The sequence below is a fragment of the Zalophus californianus genome, chromosome 15 (assembly GCF_009762305.2).
Source record: "Zalophus californianus isolate mZalCal1 chromosome 15, mZalCal1.pri.v2, whole genome shotgun sequence".
Lineage (NCBI taxonomy): Eukaryota > Metazoa > Chordata > Mammalia > Carnivora > Otariidae > Zalophus > Zalophus californianus.
In genome coordinates, this window is record NC_045609.1 from 21,831,869 (window position 1) to 21,856,278 (window position 24,410).

Consider the following 24,410-nt stretch of genomic DNA (forward strand, 5'->3'; position numbering starts at 1 on the left):
GCTGTCTGATTGCTGAGATTGGAAAACAGCAGAAACTCCTTATAATCCAGTAGAATGAATTCACCCACTAGCTTTATGTAACAAAAAATAGCATTATCTTTTTGTGCAATAATTTAAAATATTAATATTCTCTAGCCTCTCTGTGTGTCTCACACACAAAATATTGAGCACTAGGACCTAGATCCTGTAAAATTTTCTCTGTTCAATACTGAACAAAAACACACAGTTTTCAAAAAGGAAAAAAAAACATGATAACAGCATTTACATCATTGATAGGACTCCTGCAAACTCGTAGTAACAAAGTACGCTCTCTCTTTTCCTTGTTTTCCCTTTCTTTCAAGCTGAGACCATGACACAGGCATTGTTCACAGGGAACACATGGAAAAAGTAGCTCATTGAGCCTGTAGGAGGGCAAATGATCTAATCTACAAGGGAGCTTTTAAACAGCAAAGTAATCTGGATTGGCTGTATTTAACATTTTCCACATCTTCATCAGGGCACATTCTACCCTTCTTTATGAGCAGAGAAACAGACAAGATAAAGGATAAAAGAAAAGTTGAGAGACCCAGATTAGTCAGGAGACCCCTGACTTTGGAGGAGCCTGGTTTGGGATGGCTCCAGTGGGGCCATGGGGTCAGGAACTCAACGTGGTGAGGGGGGAGAGGCGGCAATGTGGTCAGTGAGGTGATTCCACATCTCTTTCTCTCTGTACCCAGGGCCTCAAGCCACCACCATCCAAAATCCAGTGATTAGGTCAGGACACACAATAGCTACCTTGGGGGTTACTTTTACTAAAACAAGGGATTCTACCGTGGGAATGATCAATGCAGCAAACTCTCAGGAGGCTTGCTTTATCCCTAACAGAAAGGATACATATTCCTACAAATTCCTCTGTCTGGGAGACCTCTGCCTCCCAATGAGTTCACAGCTTTCTACCCCTACCCATCCATCCCTTGCTGCCCAACCCTGCTATTGCACGCCCTCAAAACCTCGTGTTCCAGGAGAAATGATAGGCATGCACTCAACATACTCTCCCTCCTTTATTTTGCAAATGGTTTTATGTGCAAATGAGGCCAGTAGAATAAAAAAGGGGTCCCGTTGGCAAAGATACAAGAGAACAAATGATGTACGGTAACACATCGCCACCAGCTCGTCATGTACATGCATTCCCAAAGCCTGCATACTTCACAGCAAACAGATTATAAGAGGTGCTGTTCATTAACAACAAAGGCACCCTGGTTTTATGAGCTCAAGTTGCATTAGGAAAGCTAGGTTATTTCTGGACTTCCAAGGCTGTGTTCAGTGTAGCCTGAAGAAACAGAACAGCAAGATATTTCTGCATTGTCATATGCCGTTTAATACATAAACATGAAGCATGCAAAATTCAAAACTGATTATGAAATGATCACTTTTTCCTCCCTTTTGAAGGTCTCCATTGGGTGTAAATAGTCTTAGCTAGGTGAAATTGATTGTGTTTCCGCTGTTGTGCATAACCAAGGCGTGAGATTGGGAAAACATAATGAACTCCAGGGGCTTTGAATAGCCTGAGAACACCACCTTTAAAGATGATGAGCTTACAGCTGCGCGCTCTCGATTTTGACACACTACTCCAGTCGGGTGTCCATAAATTGTGACAAGCATACACATTTCCAAAAATGAATTCGAAGGCCAGAATAACTTGCATAGGTAGTTTCCTCTGCCTTTTGAACACTAACATACTCTGTTTAATACTTGAAGGTAAAGGGAAAACAGAAACAGACCAACTCTTAAAAAAAAATTCTCTATTTGAACCATCAGAAAAGAAGAAACCAAAGGTAAGAAAGAGAGAAATTGGACTTAGGTCTGCAAAATCAATCACCCCACAGGCCAGCCCTTAGCAGTTGTCTAAATTGTGCTTTACCAGGCAGAAATCAATGTGCCCAATTTCTTTACAAATCTTAAGAGAGTTAAAATGCACACGGGCACACATACAGATGCACACAATGATCTAGGTTTCCAGGAATCTTCCAATGGTTATGCAACTCTAATTGCAATGCTCTCATTCTGGGTCTGATTTATGGATGTCAGATTAATATTCACAAGTGAAAGGAAGAAGCTAAGATGCTTTTTCCAGGCACAGCTTTTGTAATGAACATGCACACATGCGCATGAGTGCATACACACACATATATGAGACGTGTTAAATGTGGATAATTCTTTAAAGAACATTGGCTATCTTTTATGAGTGGGGAAACATTAACTGTATTCCAGAAAATTGTTCCTTGGAAGAAATTATGCATGATTTAGATATATTAGGGAGAAGAGTAAATAATAGTTGAATACGAGGAACTAAAAATGCATTCATCAATAAAAGTGCAGGAGACAGAGAACAATTTAATAAATCAACATGACAACAAGTTATTAAGAAACAACTCTAGACTTAGGAGCCCCAGTGCCTACCCCAGATGGACCTGCCGTCTGATTGCTATCACGCTGAGTCCCAGATCCTAACACAAGTAATGCCCAATGTCTAAAATGGGTATAAGTGATAGAATTATTGAAGCCAGCTGCTTTCTGCTGAAAGCATTCTTCTCTAGAAATTCAAAAAGGGGGTAGAACTAACTATCTTCACACATCATTCTCCCTGCAATGTCCTTTTCTTCAACTCTGGAACTCAAAAGACCAAGTGGGGCGAGTCCCATGACGGTCCGCTGCTCGGCAGAGAGGGCTGGCGTGTGTCATGTGCTTTGTTCTAAGGGGTGAGCACACTTAATGACTCCAGCCCGCATTCCAGCCATCTTTAATCTCTCAGGCGGCCAAGGACGAAGAGGGCTGGGAAGCAGCAGGTATCAGAGATGGGAATAAGCACGCCTCCTCTCCTCAAAGTGCCAGACTTGATGGAGAAAGGCCATCTTGTGGTGGTGGTGGTGGTTTAATTACAAAGACTTGTGGAAACATCGCGGCGTCTTTATCTCCGAAACCAGATGGAGGTCTGCTGGCTACTGGCTCAGAAGCAATATGCAGTCAAAACAGCACATGGATGAACTGGGAAGAAAGGGAAGATCACTTGTCCTCCCACGTGCACTGCTCAAGTGGCAGCTGGACAAGAAGACACCCCTTCAAACCGCCCAGGCTATCAGACACACCCGATCTGAATCTTCCTACATCAAACTGCACTGAAACGTAACTCGACTTTGCCACATCATTTAACTTTATATCAACTAAGCAACGGGGGGATACAGAACACAAAAAAGAGACCAGTCCAATTCCCCTAAGGAAATGATACTCCAGTTGGGGGGAAAAAAAAAGTCTGTGCACAAAATAATTTTTAAACATCTATACCTAAACAAATTCTGATATCATCTATTACCTCTCTCTGCTCCTCCCAATTTACGTACCAGCCACATAGGTTTCTTTTATATTCCTCCCAGTGCTAATTTCATTCCTGCCCCAGGGCCTTTCCACTTGCTGTTTCCTCGTGTGGAATGCTCCCTCTGCCAGGTCTTCCACGGCTAGTTCCTTCTTGTCAATGAGGCCAAAGAGTAAATAGCATCAAGCCTTTCCTGGCCACTCAATCCAATGTAGGTCCAAAATAACCACGATGTCACCATTATTTTCAATGTCACATTATTTGACAAATTTCTGATTTGCTAGTTCCTGGTTTGTTTCTTCCTTCCCTCTCAACTCCCACAGAGTTTTATTTGGTAAAAGCACAGCTGTGTCTGTCTTGTTCACTGGTAGAACAAGACCAGGAACATAGTAGATGCTCAATAGATATTTGTAAGTGAATGAGAATAAGCAGAGTTCAGAGTGTGTAGGCAGAAATGAAAGACGGCAGGCTTGAGCTGGCTTTGGAGGGTACTTAAAATTGCTACAGGAGGGGCGCCTGGGTGGCTCAGTTGTTAAGCGTCCACCTTCGGCTCAGGTCATGGTCCCAGGGTCCTGGGATTGAGCCCCACATCGGGCTCTCCGCTCAGCGGGAAGCCTGCTTCTCCCTCTCCCACTCCCCCTGCTTGTGTTCCCTCTCTCACTGTGTCTCTCTCTGTCAAATAAAGAAATAAAACCTTTAAAAAAATGCTACAGGAAGATGAGCAGATCCTAGGCCGAGGGAAAAAGTCAAGCAAATAGAGTTCTGGAAGCATCCTCCATGGGGACAGCCTCAGGGAAGGTGGAGAGGAAAGCTAACAATTATGGAGCTGTTATTCTAAGCCCAGTACTGGGCTAAGCACCCTGCATTTCAGAGTTGGAAAGAATAAATCTCTTTATCCATATAAAGAAGCCTAAACGATGGTACCTGGCACAGGGCTTGGCACAGAGCAAGCCCTCAATAAATGTCTGTTGAATGTTGAAAGTGTCTACTCCCTATCGGTGTATTCACTAATGGTCCAGAAAGGCAGAAGCGAGCATTGGATGCTCTGTTTCTGCACTAAAGGGACGTATGTGGGAAAGGCAGGCACGGACCTATAACCTACTGACACTGTCATATCACAGCAACGCAGCTGAGGTCTCCCAGGGGCAAACAAGGAATCTTAGGACTGGAAGGGGTCTCACAGACAAGGGGACCCAATTTTCCTGAGGTAACAAACCCATACAGGAAAAATGACTTGTCCAAAGTCATAATGTTCATTAGCGGTTTCTACATCTTCCTTCATTAAAGCACTCATTCAGGCTTAAAAACAGTTTTTAAAAAACTCTTATTGCCAATGTTCACAAATAAAGGGATTTCACATAGAAAGCCAGATTTCTGCCTCTTCTTAAAAAAAAAAAAAAAATCAGACACTTTGGCAAAACTAGCCCCTCATTTCCACGTGGCGACAACTGGCTGCAGCTGAGCCAAAGCTGTGACCTTCAGCTGGACCCTTCCCTTGCAGTGTACTCCAGTCCCTGGGCCTGGCCACACCCGACAGTAAGCCCTGCAGCTCCATGATAGCGGGCAATCAACAAGGCCCCACTGAAAACACCCGGGTCCCCCTGCACAAGAGACACAGGGAGGCTCTCGCACGGAAAATCAGGCCTGCAGTGGTTAGTCTCTAAGGACCGGTGGCCCATCCCCCGTTGCACCTCTTTGGCTTAGCACAGCACCAACAGCTGTTGGCTGGACTAACCGGACCGGAAGTGAGCCTACCCACTTTGGAAATGGCGGCGCTCATTCCCAGGGCCGCAGGGCTGACATGGACCGTGGCTTTGCCGGGGTTAACATTACTGTGAGAGAAATAGCCTCAAGAGAGTTTGCAGTCTCAAAGTTACAGCAAACGAGTGATTTTTGAGTAATATGTGAGTCAGAGGAAAAGAAATAAGTACACTTTGGTGTAACAACGATATGAATATAGTAATACTCTAAAAGGGAGTCAGGTTTGAAAAAAAAAATGAGCCTCTCTTAGATGTTCATCGACAGATGAATGGATAAAGAAGATGTGGTATATATACACAATGGAATATTATGCAGCCATCAAAAGGAATGAGATCTTGCCATTTGCAATGACGTGGATGGAACTGGAGGGTGTTATGCTTAGTGAAATAAGTCAATCAGAGAAAGACATGTATCATATGACCTCACTGATATGAGGAATTCTTAATCTCAGGAAACAAACTGAGTGTTACTGGAGTGGTTGGCGGTGGGAGGGATGGGGTGGCTGGGTGATAGACATTGGGGAGGGTATGTGCTGTGGTGAGCACTGTGAATTGTGCAAGAGTGTTGAATCACAGATCTGTACTTCTGAAACAACGCAACCTATTTTAAGAAAAAAGAAAAAGAAGAAATAGCAGGAGAGGAAGAATGAAGGGGAGTAAGTCAGAGGGGAGACGAACCAGGAGAGATGATGGACTCTGAAAAACAAACTGAGGGTTCTAGAGGGGAGGAGGGTAGGGGGATGGGTTAGCCTGGTGATGGGTATTAAAGAGGGCACATTCTGCATGGAGCACTGGGTGTTATGAACAAACAATGAATCATGGAACACTACACCAAAACAAATGATGTAATATATGGTGATTAACATAACAACAAAAATTTAAAAAAATGAGCCTCTCTTGACTCACAGCGTTAACATTTTATGCACAGTTGGAAAAAGTGCTGACTTCCCTTTATCATTAGTTGTCTCTAACCACAGAAAAGGGTAAGCTGGGATACTTAGGTTTTCTCAGTCTGTCCAATGCTTATCTCTTTGCCTGTCCTCCGGGCTGTTCATTTCCTCCTGAACTTCTTTAACCATCAATCACTTCATTGTCTTGAATCTTCAACTGGTCTTGCTTTGACCTTGGCTCTTCCCCTGCAACTCAGCACCTCCATCAAATATTTCTTCCTCTACTTTCAAACCATGTTCATTAAACTCAGCTATGGTAACACGTTCCATGTTCACAAAAATGTTTCTGCAAACAGGAAGTCTCAAATAAACACAAAAATAAATTCAACAGATGACACTGAATAAAGTTTATAAATCACCTCTAATTGATCAGAGCATGTCCGATTTCACCTTCTCAGGGATGTCTATCTTAAAACATTTTAGCTGCACCTCGAGCCCACCCCACCATTACTCCAGCCCGACTCTGTTTTATTTTTTTTTTAAGTAATCTCTGCACCCAAAGTGGGGCTCAAACTCATGACCCCGAGATCAAGAGTTGCATGCTCTACCGACTGAGCCAGCCAGGTGTTTTACTTTTCTTACTGGCTCTAACTGGCTCTTACCTCTATGTGAATTAGTATGTAACTCTATCCATTTATTGTCTATGTCCCTGCTAAAGTGTAAAATCTTCCAGGACAAGAAGCTGCCTGTTGGTTAACACAGCTCCCCTCATATCTAGAATAGTGCCTAATAGTAAATCATTTTTGAGCGGTTGCATAAATAACAATTACTTTTGTGGAGATTCTGATAGGGGGATACTTCGAGAAAACCAAGTTAGAGAGCCAAAATTATCAAAATTTCTTTTTTTTTTTTAAAGATTTTATTTGTCAGAGAGAGAGAGCACGAGCACGCAAAAGCAGGGCGAGCAGCGGGAAGAGGGAGAAGCAGGCTCCCCACTGAGCAGGGAGCCCAATGTGGGACTCAATCCCAGGACCCTGGGATCATGACCTGAGCCAAAGGTTTAACCAACTGAGCCAGTCAGCTGTCCCAAAATTATCAAAATTTCAAATTAGATAATTTTAATCAGATTTTGTCCAGTTAATGTGTTTGATATAGACAGACATATTTAATGCTAGTGATATTACCTGAATGCTTATGATATATTCCAGAAACTGCATAAGGCATAATGTGTTCATTTTCCCAATTATTTTTCATAACATCATAGAAAGTCACTGTTGTTCTGTAAGTGAATGGTGCAAGGTGTCTTTATTACTGTGTTATTCTGGGGAGAGAAGAATCTGTCGAGCACTACATCCAACAGGAGTTAACCAAATTAACCCTTAAAATAGCCATTTTTCAATTGTGTTATGTAAACAAAGCCAGGTCTGAACCAGACAAGTCTTGGAAATATGTGTCATATGAGTAATATGTGACTCACCAGAAAAGGAATAAGCATATTCCTGTGCAACAGTCACATGACTATAAAACTATAAAAGCATAATCAGGGCTGAAAACAGGAGCCTCGCTTTCCCTGGGTGAGTAACATTTCATGCAGGAAGCGTAGGCCTCGCCGACTGGAGGTACAGGCTGCATGTGAATGGGGCAGGGCCCACCCAGCTCCCGCTGATAGGTAGGCGGCTCTTCTAGACCATCAGGGAGCCATGCGATGGGTGGGTCTTCTAATATTTCAAGAAAGGATGTAAATCTGGATGTTTTTGAGTGCAATTCTCCATTTTTTTTTCACACTGGCGGCTAATTTGAAAATTAGAAATACATGATGCAGGACTGATCTGAAAGGAAAGCACCCGCATTCCAGATGAGGGCTGTGTACAAAAGCTATGTGAGTTTACTTTAAAGGTAAAGCTCTTCTGCTAGTGTGACTTCCGAGACCACACAATTATAGCAACATAGAGGAAATGATGATACGACTCACTGATTAAGGGTAACTTAAATTAATGCAGAATTTTCCTGTTTATAAAGCCTATTATCCATCCTGTTCTTGTACCCGTGCATCAGGGTCTAGCACTGTGTAAGCTGGTGGAGGGTGGGGGTGGGTACACAAGAATTTCGAACAGTCACAACCACTGAGGCCAGAGGAGGAGGGGAGACAAGACATTGGTGCAAGAAAAAGTTAAGTAATATATATGAGTTCTTTGTCTGATAAACAGAATGGACTCCCTACCTGGCATTGTTTTTATTAGTATTTCCTAGGATATGACCTTGTTTTTATTTAAATCTGTCATGAAGGTGTTTCTGTATTCCGGTGTTTTAAAATCTACTGTTTCACTAGGGTGTGCAAATAAAATACACAAGATGATTGCTTGTTTGACCCAAAGGATCTGAGGACCTTCCAAGAACCCAAAATTTCTGGCACTGAACCCCAGTGGGAGTCCACTAAGATTGCAATAATTCTGATATAGATTGATGAAAATGTAAAAACACGTTCCAGAATCCCTGTGATTTTTGCCAACATCACTGTCAGAAATGAGTCATTCGTGAAAACACTAGTAATGAAAATGGACACGAAGGAAGTTGTCTAAAAATCTCTCCACCTGTCACTGTGGAAAGAATGCTTGGTACAATTTAATTTGGAGATTTTGTTTCACTGGTTTAAATTTGTTCCACGGAATTTGGGAAAGTTCTAAACTAAAAATAATATACTGTTGCCTCCCCCTAGCTTTCCTTCTCAGCTGAGCAATCCGCAGCAGTTTTATTGAGCTAGGCATGAGCTGGCTCCATTTATCAACCATCCTCTCCCTAACTAGCATGTTATTTTAGGTGTTCCAGCAAAATTCTCCAATGGCTATTATGAGCAAGAAGGTGATAAAGCAGAATATTCCAATGGTGATACTTCAGGATTGTTGGAAACCTCCCCAGCTTTCACTCTATATGCTAAGAGCGGCTAATTCTGGTGGAAATGTGAAGAAAAGCTTTTGATTTTCTAATTTACTCAGTCTCTAGGATTTCCAGAGACTGAGGGCTCCCTTGGCATCAAAAACCAGCTAAAATCAAGGTCCCCGGCCACAGCCCCTGTGGAACTCCAGGGGGACTGGAGAATTCTCCCAGCTTGATGGGGTGCAGGGCACACTTCAGAGTATTTGGATTCTTCTAAGTTGCCATTAAGGCAGGTTCTGGGCAGCTGGGACATCACCCAGTGAAAACTGTTAACTGTGAGGAAGGAGAAACAGAACAAAAAAAGCTATGTAAATTTATGATTCCTTAACAAACTAGATGCCTTTATAAAAATGGAGTGGCAGCGAGTGTCATGGTTTAGTGAGGAGGTTCAAAGGCCAGACTACCTGGGTTTAAAATTTGCTCTGCTCCTTCCAGGGGTGCCTGGGTGGCTCAGTCGGTTAAGCGACTGCCTTCGGCTCAGGTCATGATCTCAGGGTCCTGGGATAGAGCCCCGCATCGGGCTCCCTGCTCAGCGGGGAGCCTGCTTCTCCCTCTCCCACTCCCCCGCTTCTGTTCCCTCCCTTTCTCTCTCTCTCTAATAAATTAATAAAATCTTTAAAAAAAAATAAAATTTGCTCTGCTCCTTCCTACTTCTTAATTTTGAACAAATTACTCAGCCTCTTATTTCTTAGGTTTTTTTTTTTTAATCTTTAAAATGAGGACTATAATAGTTTTACTTCATAGGGATTTTGCAAGAAATGTGAGTGTATGTAAATATATGTTAACATATACAAAGGGGTTAGTTAATATATTTACAGTAAGTATTCAACAAATATTAGTTACAATCACCACTATTAATGTTTACAGAAAGGAAGAGAAAATCCTTTTACAATTATCTGATTAAAAACAACAGAGCCGGGGCGCCTGGGTGAATCAGTGGTTAAGCGTCTGCCTTCGGCTCAGGTCATGGTCCCAGGGTCCTGGGATCGAGCCCCGCATCGGGCTCCCTGCTCTGTAGGGGAGTCTGCTTCTCCCTCCCCCTCTCCCCCTGCTTGTGTTCCCTCTCTTGCTATGTCTCTGTCAAATAAATAAATAAAATCTTTAAAAAACAAACAACAGAGCCCTGTCTCATTCACATCCATATCATAAATATAGCTTATCCAGCCATCCAGCCATCCATCCCCATGTATTATAGAGATTTTCACATGGCAGGGGCAAATTGCATCCATACATCTGCATGCTCAACTTTATTGAACACCTGATATGTACCAAGTAGTTTGCCTACTCAAGACAGTCCTACATAGACAACCTTCTTCAACCAAACACACGCCCAGCACCCCCCATCCTCCCTAGCCAGCTTATTCTTTTTCCATAGCACCTGTCACCTTCTTCCATATTATATAACTTTCTTTTTTATGTGTATACTCAAAAAATCATTCACTGAATAAAGTTTAACTTAATACTCATGGCATTTCTACAAAGTAGATATTACTGTCCTTTTCTGATAAATGAGTTAACTGAGGTTAAAAAGGTTGCCTGAAGGGGCACCTAGCTGGCTCAGTCAGTGGAGCATGCGATTCATGATCTCAAGGTTGTAAGTTCAAGCCCCATGTTGGGTGTAGAGATTACTTAAAAATAAAATCTTAAAAAAAAAAAAAGGTCACCTGATATAATATTATCAGCTACATACTGTGCTATAGTTATGGCCCCAAACATCAGCTCATAAAAGAATTCTGACATATTCATATTCATAAGGTCATAAAAATACATAAAATCTTTAAAAGAAATGTCATTTACCATGTGAAGTTTACACAAATAATTTACCTTTATCTGGATTACCTGAACCTATTTCATATTTTTTTTAATTTAAAGATCTTATTGGTTTTATTCAATGATTCATGAATCAGACATCATCCAATCTAGTACATACAAAGGAGCTCAGAAGAGCAATACAAAGTAAAAGAAAGAGTTGTACATGCAGAAGGGAATGGGAACAAGGAAGTTATACTAGGCAAAACAAACAAACAAACAAACAAACAGATTGGTTATTGCAAGGTTACTTTCCCTGGAGGGACTAGCAGGGGTTCATCAGGCAGCTGACCTAACTAGTGTTGATCAAGAGATTCCCGATTGGCTTGTTTAAGACTCCATTTCTGGGAGAGCTGAAGCCGCCCTTAAGTCTTGGTGACTCAGGGCTTAGGATAAGCAATTCCATTTTGGGCCTGTTGTCTTGTTTTGTTTTTTAATTTTTTTTACTATTTTTTAAATTCAATTAGTTAACATAGAGTATATTATTAGTTTCAGAGACTATTTCATATTTTTAAATCCTATCTACTGAATATCCAATTTTATAAATATCTAAAAACCTTCTTTATAATTTACATTATACCCACATAAAAATGTAATAGCCTAAAATTTAAATTTCTAAGTTCAGACTCTCAAATCAATGACATCAGATAATGGGATCAACTATCTCACAAGCCTAAGCCAACACAGCTCTGAGTTACTGCATATCCTTTACAACAATATGTGAATTGTCTCAAAGAAAGACTCTTTGGTAATATACCAGAACAGGTTGTAGTAGCTTTCTGAATGCTGAAAAACAGAATGCAAATTCTGTTTTTGTGTTTTTGCATATGGGCATTGGGGGGGGCATTCATAACTCAAAAAAACTAGAATGTCAGGAAAAAGAAAAAGTTGTCCCCCTCCCTGCCCCCTCCCTTTTCAAAATGCTGATACTTAAATATTTGGTTTAGAAAATTACCAAATACTGTGATAATTTATGGAAGAAAACAATCCTCCACCTAAGAAACACTAACAATTACCCCAAGTTCCCATGGCATTTAAGATCAGCGTGCACCTAAGTGGGAAGTCATTTATTGCCACAAGTTCTGAAGAACACTGCAGTAATCAGCAACATGGCCTCACAGAACTTAAGTACTTGGTCGTCAAGCTTGCACTCTCGTTCATCCATACAGAAGGGCGGTGAGCTGGTGTTCTTAATACACACAATTACCAACTCCTTCAAAATATTACCAGACTGTATAGTAAATTCCTGCCTTTGGAAAAAAAAAAAAAAAGCACTATATGCAGGCTGTTCCAATAGTTACACATTTGTAGAGGGCTCTTTATAGTTTCCAAGGCTTTGTGACATTTATTACTTCATTTATCATCACTAGTACCTGAGATGGGAGGTCCTCCGTGCAGCTGCTACAATCCTTCTTTAATAAACAAAGAAACCAATCCTTAGAGAAATTAACAACCTTTCCCCAAATCAGGTGGCTGGACTGGGTTTGAGTGGACTAAGCTAGGTCTTTTAATTTCTAATATCTGCTATTAACATAGTTCCCCATCACTACAATGGAGACAAAATAATGCAGTAAATGCCAGGTTGGGGAAGAACAACTGGATGGAGATGTATAATTTATTATAATGAAATTATGTCTTCCATGCTATTCCCAATTTTTAGTATATTAATATATATTTTGCTTAAGCCTCCAGCTTTGCTCTAACATGCATTCCTTTATTGATTCAACAAATATATAACAATCATTTACTAGGTGTCAGGCATTGTGCTCACTGCTGGGCTACACAGTGAACACAGCCTTGCTTCCAAGGAGCCTACTTTCCTGGGGGATATATTCCATCCACGATTAAGTGGCAAAGTCTTTGGAGACGTAGCTATACTATGAAGAAATCTTTCTCTACTTGACTACAAAAAGCTATGGTCTTCAGATTTCCTAGATTTATAGTATATTGAGTAGCCCAAGAGTTCTACCTCTCTGTTGTCTATATATCATACCTATTCATTACTGATGGTGATTAATCATAACGTAAAGACTCTTCTGTATTCTCTTCCTCCTCATTCCAACTCCTCTGGACCAGTGATTCTCAACCTGGTGCTCTAGAGGAATTTCTAGAGCAAATCGACATCATTTTCCTTCAGCCTTTGATGCTTCCTCTCTGCATATTGATTATGCCTACCTAAGGCTCTCCTTCCTTAAATGCCTTAATGTGAGTTTCTCCCCAGTTCGGCAACTTATCTTTCCTAGGCTAGCAAAGGAGCCAGGCCCTGTGCCTACCTTAGTGGCAGTGGCCCTACTACCGCCTACAATTTCCCTTTGGAGTGGCCCGGAACCATGTGTGTGACTTTAACTCGACTCTGCCCCTTATTTCACCCACTCTGGATACCCTTTACCGGAGAAACACAAGACTGGATAAAGAACAGAAGTATACACTGCAGCCCTCCTTGGGCTTGTATTCCAAGCATCAACTTGTCCCAAGTCTGCTGCATGCAGAGCACTGGAGAGTCTCGGTGCTCACAAAGATCTGAAGGGAACAGACAGGATGTGGCAAAACCTATAGAGGTGGCATTCCCTGTCTATTGTGGGGAGGGCAGTGGAGTTGAGAGAGGTTTATTGGCTGCACCCACTGTGAAATACCACTGAACAGGGTGTACTCAATCTGTGGGACATAATCCCTCCCCATCCCATTTGTTGTTATTTATTTGACAGAGAGAGAGAACAAGCAGGGGGAGCAGCAGAGGGGGAGGGAGAAGCAGGCTCCCCGCTGAGCAGGGAGCCCGATGTGGGACTCGATCCCAGGACCCTGAGTTCATGACCTGAGCGGAAGGCTTAACCGACTGAGCCACCCAGGTGCCCCTCTCTATCCCATTTGTAAGAGTGGTTTCGTGTGAGAGTAATTCAGAATCTCTAGTGGGCATGTATAGTGACAAAATCCTCCCAGCATGCTCCTCTGCAATGTCCCCAGGCTTACTATAATATCCTATTATAGAGAAATCTTCCATGCTGCCTAACTAAAGTCAGGATAATACATACTCTTCTGAATACAGAGGTATTATTTTGAATATTAAATGTGGAAAGGCATTTAAAAAATAGAGGAAGCATTATACAAACCTAATAATGATGCTATGAAAATGCACAGCTTATGTCTCGGAAGCTCTAGTATACTGTGGGACATACGATAGGTAAATATATAAACCGACCAGAGCAGGATATTTCACACTTACTCAGGGCTCACTCTGCGCCAGGCGCTCTGCTCTGTGTTCTGCATGTATTAGCCCACTTAATTCTGCAATGATCTCATTAGATAGGCACTGCTATTTCGCAAGCGCAGGTGACGTTAACGAGGTCACGGAACGCTGCCCAAGGTGGTGCCGCTGGTGAGCTATGGAGCTGGCACTGAAGTGGGCAGGCTGAACTCAGAGCCCAGGCCCTCACCTCTATGCCCCCCCTGCTTCCTTGGCTGCCCCTTGTGGATCATCAGGGGCATGATGCCAGTTCATTTACTGACCCTGACAGTAATTTTACTTATTCAAAGTGGTCCTGGCAATTGCAAATTTATTCTCAAAATACCTACAAGAACAGGTGTGTTCCTGTAAAGCTGAACATGTACACCTGTTGGGGTGGAAGAGGTAGAAATAGGCAGACTTCCTCATTAAAAATGATCCGTTAGAGTTTCTCTCCATCTTTGTAACATAGCATCCTCCTGTGGTAAGCTCCTGTAGCTTAAACCAGGGGTTTTTGAAATCCCCAGAGGGCTTTTTCCTAATTGTACAAATATTTAAATAGCAAAAATGTTTGGTTTGGAAAACAACTGCAGTCATCATCTCCAAGAATTCTATGGAGTGCCCTTTCACACCTTCACCCCCAAAGCCTTTTCTCATGAACCATTCTTTTTTCCCCATCTATGCAACTCATCCAGCAAATATTTTTTGAAGGTTGACTGTTTCCAGACTCTCTTCTAGGCACTGAGGGTACAACAGCAAACAAAACAAATGAACATTTTGTTCCTCGTGGACGTACATTTAATTGTCTGAAGACAAACAATTTTAAAATGTTGAATATTATACTGTGTCAGAGTGCAATCCTACGGACAAAAAAACAAGTGGATGAATTTTGAAGGTAGATCTGCTGACTAGTTGGGTATGAGGTATGAGAAAAAGACATGTGTCGAGGCTTTTGACCACAAGTACCCCATAAAATTACTCACTTACTGAGGCAGGCAAGACCATGAGAAGCTCGGGTAAAGATCTGAGGTAAAGATCTTGAGCATGGTTTGGGACATGTTAGAGTTGAGAAACCTATTTGATTTCTGCCTTAGTTTGGGTTTCCCCACAAGCAGTCCCTGAGACAAGTATTTGAGTGCAAATAGTTTATTTGGGAGACAATCCCAGAAAACACTGTAGGGGATTGGAGAAATGTGACAAGTATAGGAAGGGCTCCATGTAGATTATACTACCAAGCCAGCTGACGCCATGGGTAAATGGAGCTCGATCTCTGGGGAACCCTGGGAAACAGAACATACCTCTATGCAGGGGCACAGAAGTCCCTAAGGTGAGGGAGCAGAGCATTTACCTGTCAACCTCTATTAGGCACTGGTTGAAGGGTACTCTGAGAGAGAGTTAACTCAGCTGCATACATGGGCCAAGTAGGCCACAGAGACTCTAGCAGATGAGAAGTCTTCCGGCAAAGTCATAGAAGTTTGCAATTATAAGTCAGGCCATATGTTAATTAACTTGAATTTAAATAAACTCTTGGATTAAAAAAAAAAAAAGAAATCAGGCCAAAATGCACAGTTCTGAGAAAATATGGAGGGGGCAACAACATTGTCTAACCCCAACATGCAAATGGAGATTCTGAGTAGGAGACTGGATATGTACGTCTGGATATAAATTTGGGGGTTATCAATATATTGATAATTTTTTTTTAAGCCATGAGACTGGATGGGATCACCAAGGAAGAAAGGTAAATGGAAAAGGGATGTCATCTAAGGATTGAGCTTAGAGGTATGACAACACTTATAAGTTGGAGAGAGAAGGAAGGATCAGCCAAGAGAATAAGAAAAGGTAGCTAGCAAGGTAGGACGAAAACCAGCAGAGAAGGTTCCTAGAAGTGAAGCAAGTGTCTCAAAGAGAAGGAAGTGATCAGATGTGTCAAATGCCAGATCAAATAAGAAGAGGACTGTGGACTACAGGATTTCACCACACAGAGGTGTGTGTGTCCTTGTACGAGCAGTGCTGCTCCAGTGGTCAGGGAGATGCCTGCCTGGAGGGGGCTCATGAGGGAGGGAAGGGGAGGCTTCGGGAACAGCTCTTTAGGAGAGCTTAGCAGTGAGGGGGGACAGAGAAATGAGGTAGAAGCTAGAGGAAGACAGGGGACAAAAAGTGTTGTTGTTCTTTTTTAAATGAAAGGAGAAATTGAACACAAGAGTGCTAATTGAAAGTACCCACAAAGGAGAGGAAAACTAACAGAAGGAGAAGGGAGAAATGCTGGACTGAGGACCTATGGTTGGCAAGAGCAGAAGGATCTAGTGCACACATCAAGAGGAGAGCCTTAGATAGGAATTCGGACAGTCATGCCAGGATGCAAGAAAAAGCAGAAGCAGCAGGTGAGTAGGTGTCGTGGTAGGGACTCCTCAGTATGGTCATAAGCTGACAGTGTTCATCTGGTTCTCCAGCTTAGAATTCTCCTCCCGTAAACTCTGGAGACACCAGTCGCCAGGAAGAAATGTCTCCTTCGTGATGATAATGTTGCCCCAATTCCCTCATTCCGTGTCTGATTCCCAGTGGCAACTCTGCCTGATGGAGCTGTCATTAAGTCACTGAACTTTTGAGCTGGAAGGGCCCTAAGCAAAGGGTGTCCTCCATCCCCTCTCCTCATATAGTCTATGCAATCACTCTACAACATTTTCAAGAAGTGGCCCGTCAGCTTCCGTTTGCAATCTTCTGGAATGAGGAACACAAAGGCCTTTATGTCTTCTAAAACCTTTTTCTTTTCTTTTCTTTGCAGAGGTCTCACTTTGTCTTCCCACCCATATAATCTTTTTCTACCCCCACAATTCTGGAATATTCTCTATACCACCAAACAATCTATCAATTATGGTTATTTGACTACCAAAAATATAAGCTCAGTGAGCAGGAAGACTTTGTCTATTGTGCCCACTGCTAGATCCACGGTTCTTAGAAGAGCACATACTAGGTGCTTCATAAATACTTGGTGCATACCAAAATGAGAGGCTTCCTGGTAACCTCTCAACTGAGGTAGGTATTTCTGCTGTTCGATGAACACCTCATATGCATACCACAAGCTCCTTTCTCGCACCTTGATTATCTCTTGGTTTAGCTTTCACCCATTATTACTGCTCACAGTTGTGCCCTGCCTACCCAGGTAAAATGGTAAGTATTCAAACCAAGCTGAGACCAATCAGACACTTTCTCCTAGACATGTGAATCTTAAAGACAGTGATAGAGAGTCTTAAGTCTTGTTCAGCTTTATCCATTCCAGAAGCACCTAAAGAAGAGCATCTAAGACAAAGGTTCCTATAGTTCCTGATACCTGGGCCCTGCTTCCTGCCCACCACAAAGGCATAGGATGCACGCCTGTATCTGGTTTTCCTCTCTGTGGTTGTAAGAGCATATCATTTCCGTGGATTGTGGGTAGAAATTGCAAGTCAGGGGCACCTTGGTGGCTCAGTCATTAAGCGTCTGCCTTCGGCTGAGGCCATGATCCCAGGGTCCTGGGATTGAGCCCCACATCGGGCTCCCTGCTCCACAGGAAGACTGCTACTCCCTCTCCCACTCCCTCTGCTTGTGTTCCTTCTCTTGCTGTGTCTCCTTCTGTTAAGTAAATAAATAAAATCTAAAAAAAAAAAAAAAGAAAGAAAGAAATTGCAAGTCATTTTCTGGCTGGAGCACTGAATCACCAGGATGACACCCTGCAGGACTTTCTTTCCCTGCTGCCACAAACCATAAACGTTGGTAAGATGGTTTGAAATAGCTCTGAGGGGCAGGTTTTCACACTCTCCACCTCTGACATATAGCATGGACGACAGACTTTGGATTCTCTGTGGTTTTCCAATCTTTCCTAGAAGACAGCTCGGATATCTTCCAGTAAGTTACCTATTGCTCAAGAAAGACAAAGCTGGTGCCACTTTGTTGCACCCTGCAAAAGCTTCCCTGTGTCATTTCAGTTAAGATCAAGGGTAAAGTTCTGCTTCTTGCCTTGGAAGGTTTCTGCCAGGAGCTTGTACTTTACCTACCTACTTTTACTTACAGATCTTTCTCTATCCTGATGTGGGAATCTATCCTTGCTTTTTTCTTGCTTGTGATGTGTAAGTATTTGGACTTGAGAAGCTATTTTCGCCCCTCTGGTCTCTAATATCACACCCCTCTTCTCCTTTCAGTCACAGACAGGGCTCCCCCAAAACTCTCCTACCATCACCACCTGTGATATAAGGATCAGCCAATCACAGAACCACCTCCCCTCTCCCTGAGCCTCCTGCTGACGCTGTTCATGGTTTATATGAACAGGTAGAAGTGGACGGCCTCACTGTCTTCACTCCCAGTTTAAAAAGTAACTTTCACTGGGGCAGAGACTGAATACATTTATTTTTGTCTGAGCATATAGCTTTCATACAAATATTCATGGAAGGGGAGGGAGCTAGGAGTAGCTACACCAAGTGATTTAACTATGGGGTTAATGGAATGCGAGCTGTCAAGTCATGGCCTCTCTCCCTCCTGTGCCCGTTCTTTAATAGGTGCTCATGGTGCTCATACTCAGCGCATGCAATGGGTTTAACAAATAATTATTTAGGGGAACTGTCCTCTCTCTCGTCAGAGCTCTAGGGAGGGGGGAAAACAATTTTCTCTTAGGTAGGACAGCAAGCTCTATTTTTTGTTTGTTTTTCTAAGTGGTTAGATACAATACATATTAGTATGTAAATTTAGAACAGTGGGAAGGTTGGTAAATACTGCCTTATACAAAACCCTTTTTTTTTTTTTTTTTTTGGTACTGACTCCCACATTCTACTAATCTTTTTTTTCCCCTCCATAGAGTGAAGCAAGACAGTCCATAAGGGCTACACAATCTTCCAGATCCAGAGTCCCTCTTTGTCCCCTTTAAAGGTCCAGAGGAGAACAGGGGTGAGGATCCAAGGGAGCACCGTGGGACATCTTAGAAGTAAAAGAGAGGCTCAAAGGCTGTGCTGCCTTAAGTCATGGAGTCTCCTGGCTCTTCCATGCCTCCTTCCTTTTGTCTGATGTCTTTTGAAATCTAAAGAGCATCACAGGATAAAGGCTAAAATATGTCCGTCAAAATCAATTGGTCACATTAAAAAAAAATGCCAGTTCTCCAGGACCACCTCTTGGCTATTTGGACTTAGCGGGCCTCGTAAATGGTATTGTTAAAGCATCTTTCAGGAAGTCTGGGCCCTCAGTCAGGTTTGTGAACAGCTACTTTAGAGTCTACTGATTGATTTTCAGAAAGGTGTGTGTGCACACAGAAGGGTGGTGAGTTTGGTTATATTTTAAACACACTTTAACCACAATTACATGAACTCTTCAGTGAATCCTCTCTTTAAAAAGAATTCTTTCTAAAAGGTGTGCAATGAAGGAGAGTGAGAGGTATAGGCTTCCAGTTATGGAATGAGTAAGTCAGAGATATAAGAGGCACAGCACAGGGAATAGAGTCTCTGGTATTGTAAAAGCGCTGTATGGTGACAGATGGTAGTCACCCTTGTGATGAGCACAGGGTAACACACGGACCTGTCAAATCACTATGTTGTGTACCTGAAACTAATGTAACATTGTGTCTCACCTACACTTCAAGTGAAAATAAATAAAAGGTGTGCAGTCATCTTTAAATCTACCTGTTTTATCTCTTCAAATTTAGATTTAATTCATTTAAAGTAGATATTTCCAAGATAAGAAATTCAAGTCTATTCAGCTATGATACTTCTGAGAGACAATTGATGAAACAATGTAAGTGAATACAACAAGAAATAAACGTCTTTATTATTAAAATGTCATTTTTATACCCCATATACCTCTTCTGTAACCCCATATACCTCTTCTGTAGTCTTATGTAGGTTTATGAAATCAATTATAAGGCAGTATCAATTTTAGATCATGAGACAAAGATGGAGTTAAAAGTACTCATTGCTAAAGAAATTATATTAAATGCAGACAAAGATTTGCCAGTAAATGTTCAATGCAACATTATTCATGGTAAGGAACAATCAGAAGTAATGTCTAACAATAGAGTAGTGGTTAAATAAAAGAACTACATCCCTGTGATGGAATATGTTGCAGGCGTTAAGTCAATTATTTCCAAAAATGAGAATAATTACTTCTATAAGTATTGCAACAGTTAAAATGTCAGCAGAGGAAAATCCCACTGTAAAGTTAAACCAGCCTCATTAAAAAAAAAAAAAGTCACCATATCCGCCACACAGTGTCATTCACCAGTCTTGTCTGTGATCCAGAATTTGTTTTCTGCTTCCCTCACTTCCACCAGGTGAACACACACAGCTCATTCCTTTTGATAAACACATTAGCCTGTCCCTGAGTTAGCAGGGGCTAAGAAATAAACCTTATTTTTTCAGGAGATTTAAAAAATAAAGTTCATATTCTACATTAAAATATACTGTTTTATCACAACTATCAATTAAAACTCAAGAGTGACCTGATTACATTCAGATATGAATACTGAATGCATCTTACTTCTGCAGAGAAACCACTTGAACAATAGTACATCAAAAAGAAGAGACTGGCTCATCTCCCCCTTCATCACAGATAGGGTCACTGCCTTCTTTCTTTGTAAACTACATATTCAGTCTCTTAATTACTCATTCGAACAATTCACAGCAGCAGGAAATGTATCCATGTAGGTAACTCAATTTCTTTTTGTTGCAGCCTAAGCTAATTTTCTCTTGTGCTGAGCTCAGCATAAATGGACATCATCTAGTTACCATTCCTCTCATGATTAAAACTAATTAAGACACTCCTCCATCTCTGCCATTACAAACACATGCAAATGGGCCTGTTCCCTTAATGCTCTGCTCCTAAATTGAAAGAAAGTATAAAGAAGCAATTCAGGGCTTTATGCAGAACCACTAGGGATTTCCTGTTGTAGACATAAGCAGCTTGATTATACACAAAATACATTAATACAATATGGAGAGAAAATGATGCCGTGGTTTTCCTTTAGAAATTTACCTTAAATCAAATACATATTCATTTAATCCAAGTACGAATTTCGCGAAGCCTGTGTCTGCAGATGTTGGCGCCACCGCTCTGATGCAGGCATCTGGTACATATAGTATGTGTTCTTTTCTGACTTCTAGAATGATATTTACCCATTTCTGCCAGTTGCCCCTCTTTGCAGTCACCTCATAGTTGGCCCAGCTAAAGGGACACATGGAGGGGGAACAGAAGGGAAGGGCAAGGCTGCTTCAAGTGGCAACTGTCAGTATGGCCACATTTGCTTGGCAGTAGCTACTGAGATGGAAAAAAAGGAACACAGGCAGATGCCCAGGAAAGACCCAATATAGACATATAAATAAAAGCACTCTTTTCTAAATTCTAAACCATATTAAATAGAGGCATTGTTCTATTTTGATAATTGCCTTCTGCAACGACGAGTCTGAGGCTGCTGGCTGTGTCCTGCCTCTGGGGTGTCTGCAAATGCCGTTTAATTTCGACCCTTCCGAGAATCGGAGATTTAAGATAGCATCAGAGGAATCACTGAACTGTGCAAAGTGCTTACAACACAAAGAGAATGGAGCTGCTGGAAGAATAAAGAGAAATAAGAATAAACCATACCATTCCAGTGTTATAACTCTGAGCAAATTTCAGGCTTATGTGGGCAAGGTCTATTTATTTATATTTTTAAGATTTTGTTTATTTGACAGACACACAGCAAGAGAGGGAACACAAGCAGGGGGAGTGGGAGAGGGAGAAGCAGGCTTCCCGCCGAGCAGGGAGCCCAATGCGGGGCTCGATCCTGGGACTGTGGGATCATGACCTGAGCCGAAGTCCAACTGAGCCACCCAGGCGCCCCAGGGCAAGGTCTATTTAAAGTATGTATACACATATATACCCCTTGCAGGATCTGAAGCATAAAAAATTAGACCTAGAGATTTTTTTTAAAGGCTTTTTAAATCTTTTAATTCTGATAACTCTAAAATGGGTCATGTGGTTATACATCTGCAGTCCCCAAATCTCCATAGGGTATTTAAAGTAACTTTTCTACAGAAAAGGCCAAACAAGACACAGATGTTCTGCTATATTCTGAATCTTGGATACTATTTAATTTCTAATTATATTACTCTTTTCTTTACTTCCATCAGTTGTCCACTAATGATGTATAACACATATTGTTTAGCTGTGTTTTGTTTCATTTCCTTAGCTCAGAGCTCACTGGAATTTCAAAAGAGAGCGGAAATTAACACTAACCTATAAAAGGTTAAAAAAGCAGGTGACAGCAATTAGGTTAATTTCTATTCGTATTCATAGCTATTACACAATGTAATGTAGTAATGTAATGTAGTCTTGGGGATGTTGGGTACCAATTATCTTGTACTTTGTCACCTAATAAAGATTTTACCAACACTCAACACAATTTACATGGCTTCATATATTTACTTTGACCACATCAGTAACTTTCATAAATTGTTTAATTTTAAAGTGTATGTCAGTGAAAAAGATTTCCCCTGATAAAAATGATCTACATAAAATAGCATCCTAAAGCCACTAGAATTCTCCCCTCCCCTTCTACTTCACAAGATATGTACTTGTATAGTTAAAATTTTCACTCTTAGCAATCCTGCTTCCCCTGGCTTCATGAGATATACACCAGCTAAAGGAGTCCTAAAGGTAAAACTAGGTGGCCAGTTCAAAGCAGGTGGTGGTTCTTTCCTTGGGAAGTTCTCTAATGGGTCCTCAAGCTGCTGGGCTGGGGACTCCCCGGCTCCAGGAGATGGAAAGGAAAGTCATGACTTCGCATGTTCTTAATGTCGGATGATGGATTTCAAGTCTTTTGTGATCCAGTAAAATTTTTCTTATCTAATTTAACAAGGGAACGTGAGAAGTGCTTTATCTTAAAAATGAGAACAGGGCCAAGGACTGTCCCCTTCTAGTGATAAAGACATGGACAAGTCAGCATTTTATGAGTGTAGAAATAATCATTTAAACTCAAGGTTTTTATTTATTAACTTGGACTCCCTGGGCCAAAGTCAGGAGATTACTGAACCCCCCCAAAGTATGTATCTATTAGGTATAGATGGGTGGTGGAAGGCAGAGTCTATCACTTTCATCAGATTCTCAGAGATCTGAAATGCTGGCCTTATATAGCCTTAAATACCCACTATTAATGTCATTTTCAAGGAGACACTTGGATTTTTATTAAAGCTCAAGTTCTGGAGACTTTATGCCACTTTGAGGGAAGGGAACATTCAGCAAGGGGTGTCTGTGTGTGTGCCTGAGGGTTGTTAAGGAAAAAGCACATTCCAGGGTATGAGATGTTTCCCAAGTCGGCAGTAGGGGTCCCTGGACACCCAGGATCAGGCATGAAATTGTGGGTGACAGGGGAAGTGAGGGCTACAAATATGAGTCTGAAAGCCAAACTTCTTGTCTACTTTATATCCAACCTATAAGCAGCTTGAAAAAAAAGAAAAAATTTCATTTTCTCAAAGGAATAATGCTACCGTCGGACATAATACACGCACATACACACGAACAAACAATTTCTGCACAGAGGGGGAGTTTTTTGATAGGAGCTCAAAAAATACATTGTGATAGCAGCTCAAAAAGAGTTTTTGTTTTTTCTTTTTATTACTGTTGTTTGTTTCAAGTCTTTATTTTTTTTCAAAGGCATTTAAACATAATTGTATATTATATTTTTAATATATACATATATTGTATATTTTAAATATAATTGTATAATATAAATTATACAATTACATACATTCACACTCTATAGAACAAATGATTTCTGCATAGGGGAGGATATATTTTTTTGGCAGCACTTAACCTGAAAGCTGTTCTCTTCCAGGTTCTATTCCCTGACAATGAGAAAAGTCAGACCTGGACCATTTCTCTTTGGCAGGGAGAATGAGGAAAGTCAGCCCATCTAAATTCCAGCCTTTAGAAACAGTTATAGGATAGCAAATAAGGGTAGAGTCAAAACTACATAACGGATGCAATGAAGATAGCTCTTGGAAATTTGACTTTTGAGCAACTGCGGATGAAGTGATCAGAGTTTTAATGAACCCACCAATTTTGATTCAACCTCACCAGCATGAAGCAAACAGGTAGAGGAAGACATCATCCACATGATCATTATCTTTTCTTTCTTGTGGTACGTTGTGAGTTTTTGTAAGTAATTCTATTTCTTGTGGTACTTTGTAATTTGTAAGTTTTTGTTCATTCAATCCTAATAAAAATCTTATGCAGTAGGTTCTATTATTATCCCTAATTTACAAGTGAGGCAAACAAAGCACTGGGAGGTTGAGACATTTGCCCCAAGACATTTGCCTCTAGGTGGCAGAGATAAGAGTGTCAACTCAGACTCAGTCACAGAGGCTAAGAAGACTAGAATTTTAAGGAGCAATAATCCTAAATGCCAACTGCAGCAGAAAAGCCCAGTCAGAAAATGTTCTTTGGATTTTGAAGTTTTA

General features: G+C 41.3%; 1 protein-coding gene across 29 annotated transcripts in view; it reads right to left on the minus strand.

Annotated features, from left to right (window-relative positions):
• ANK3 (ankyrin 3) overlaps window positions 1-24,410 on the minus strand; it is a 689,507-nt gene that overhangs the window by 265,019 nt on the left and 400,078 nt on the right. The window lies entirely within an intron of this gene.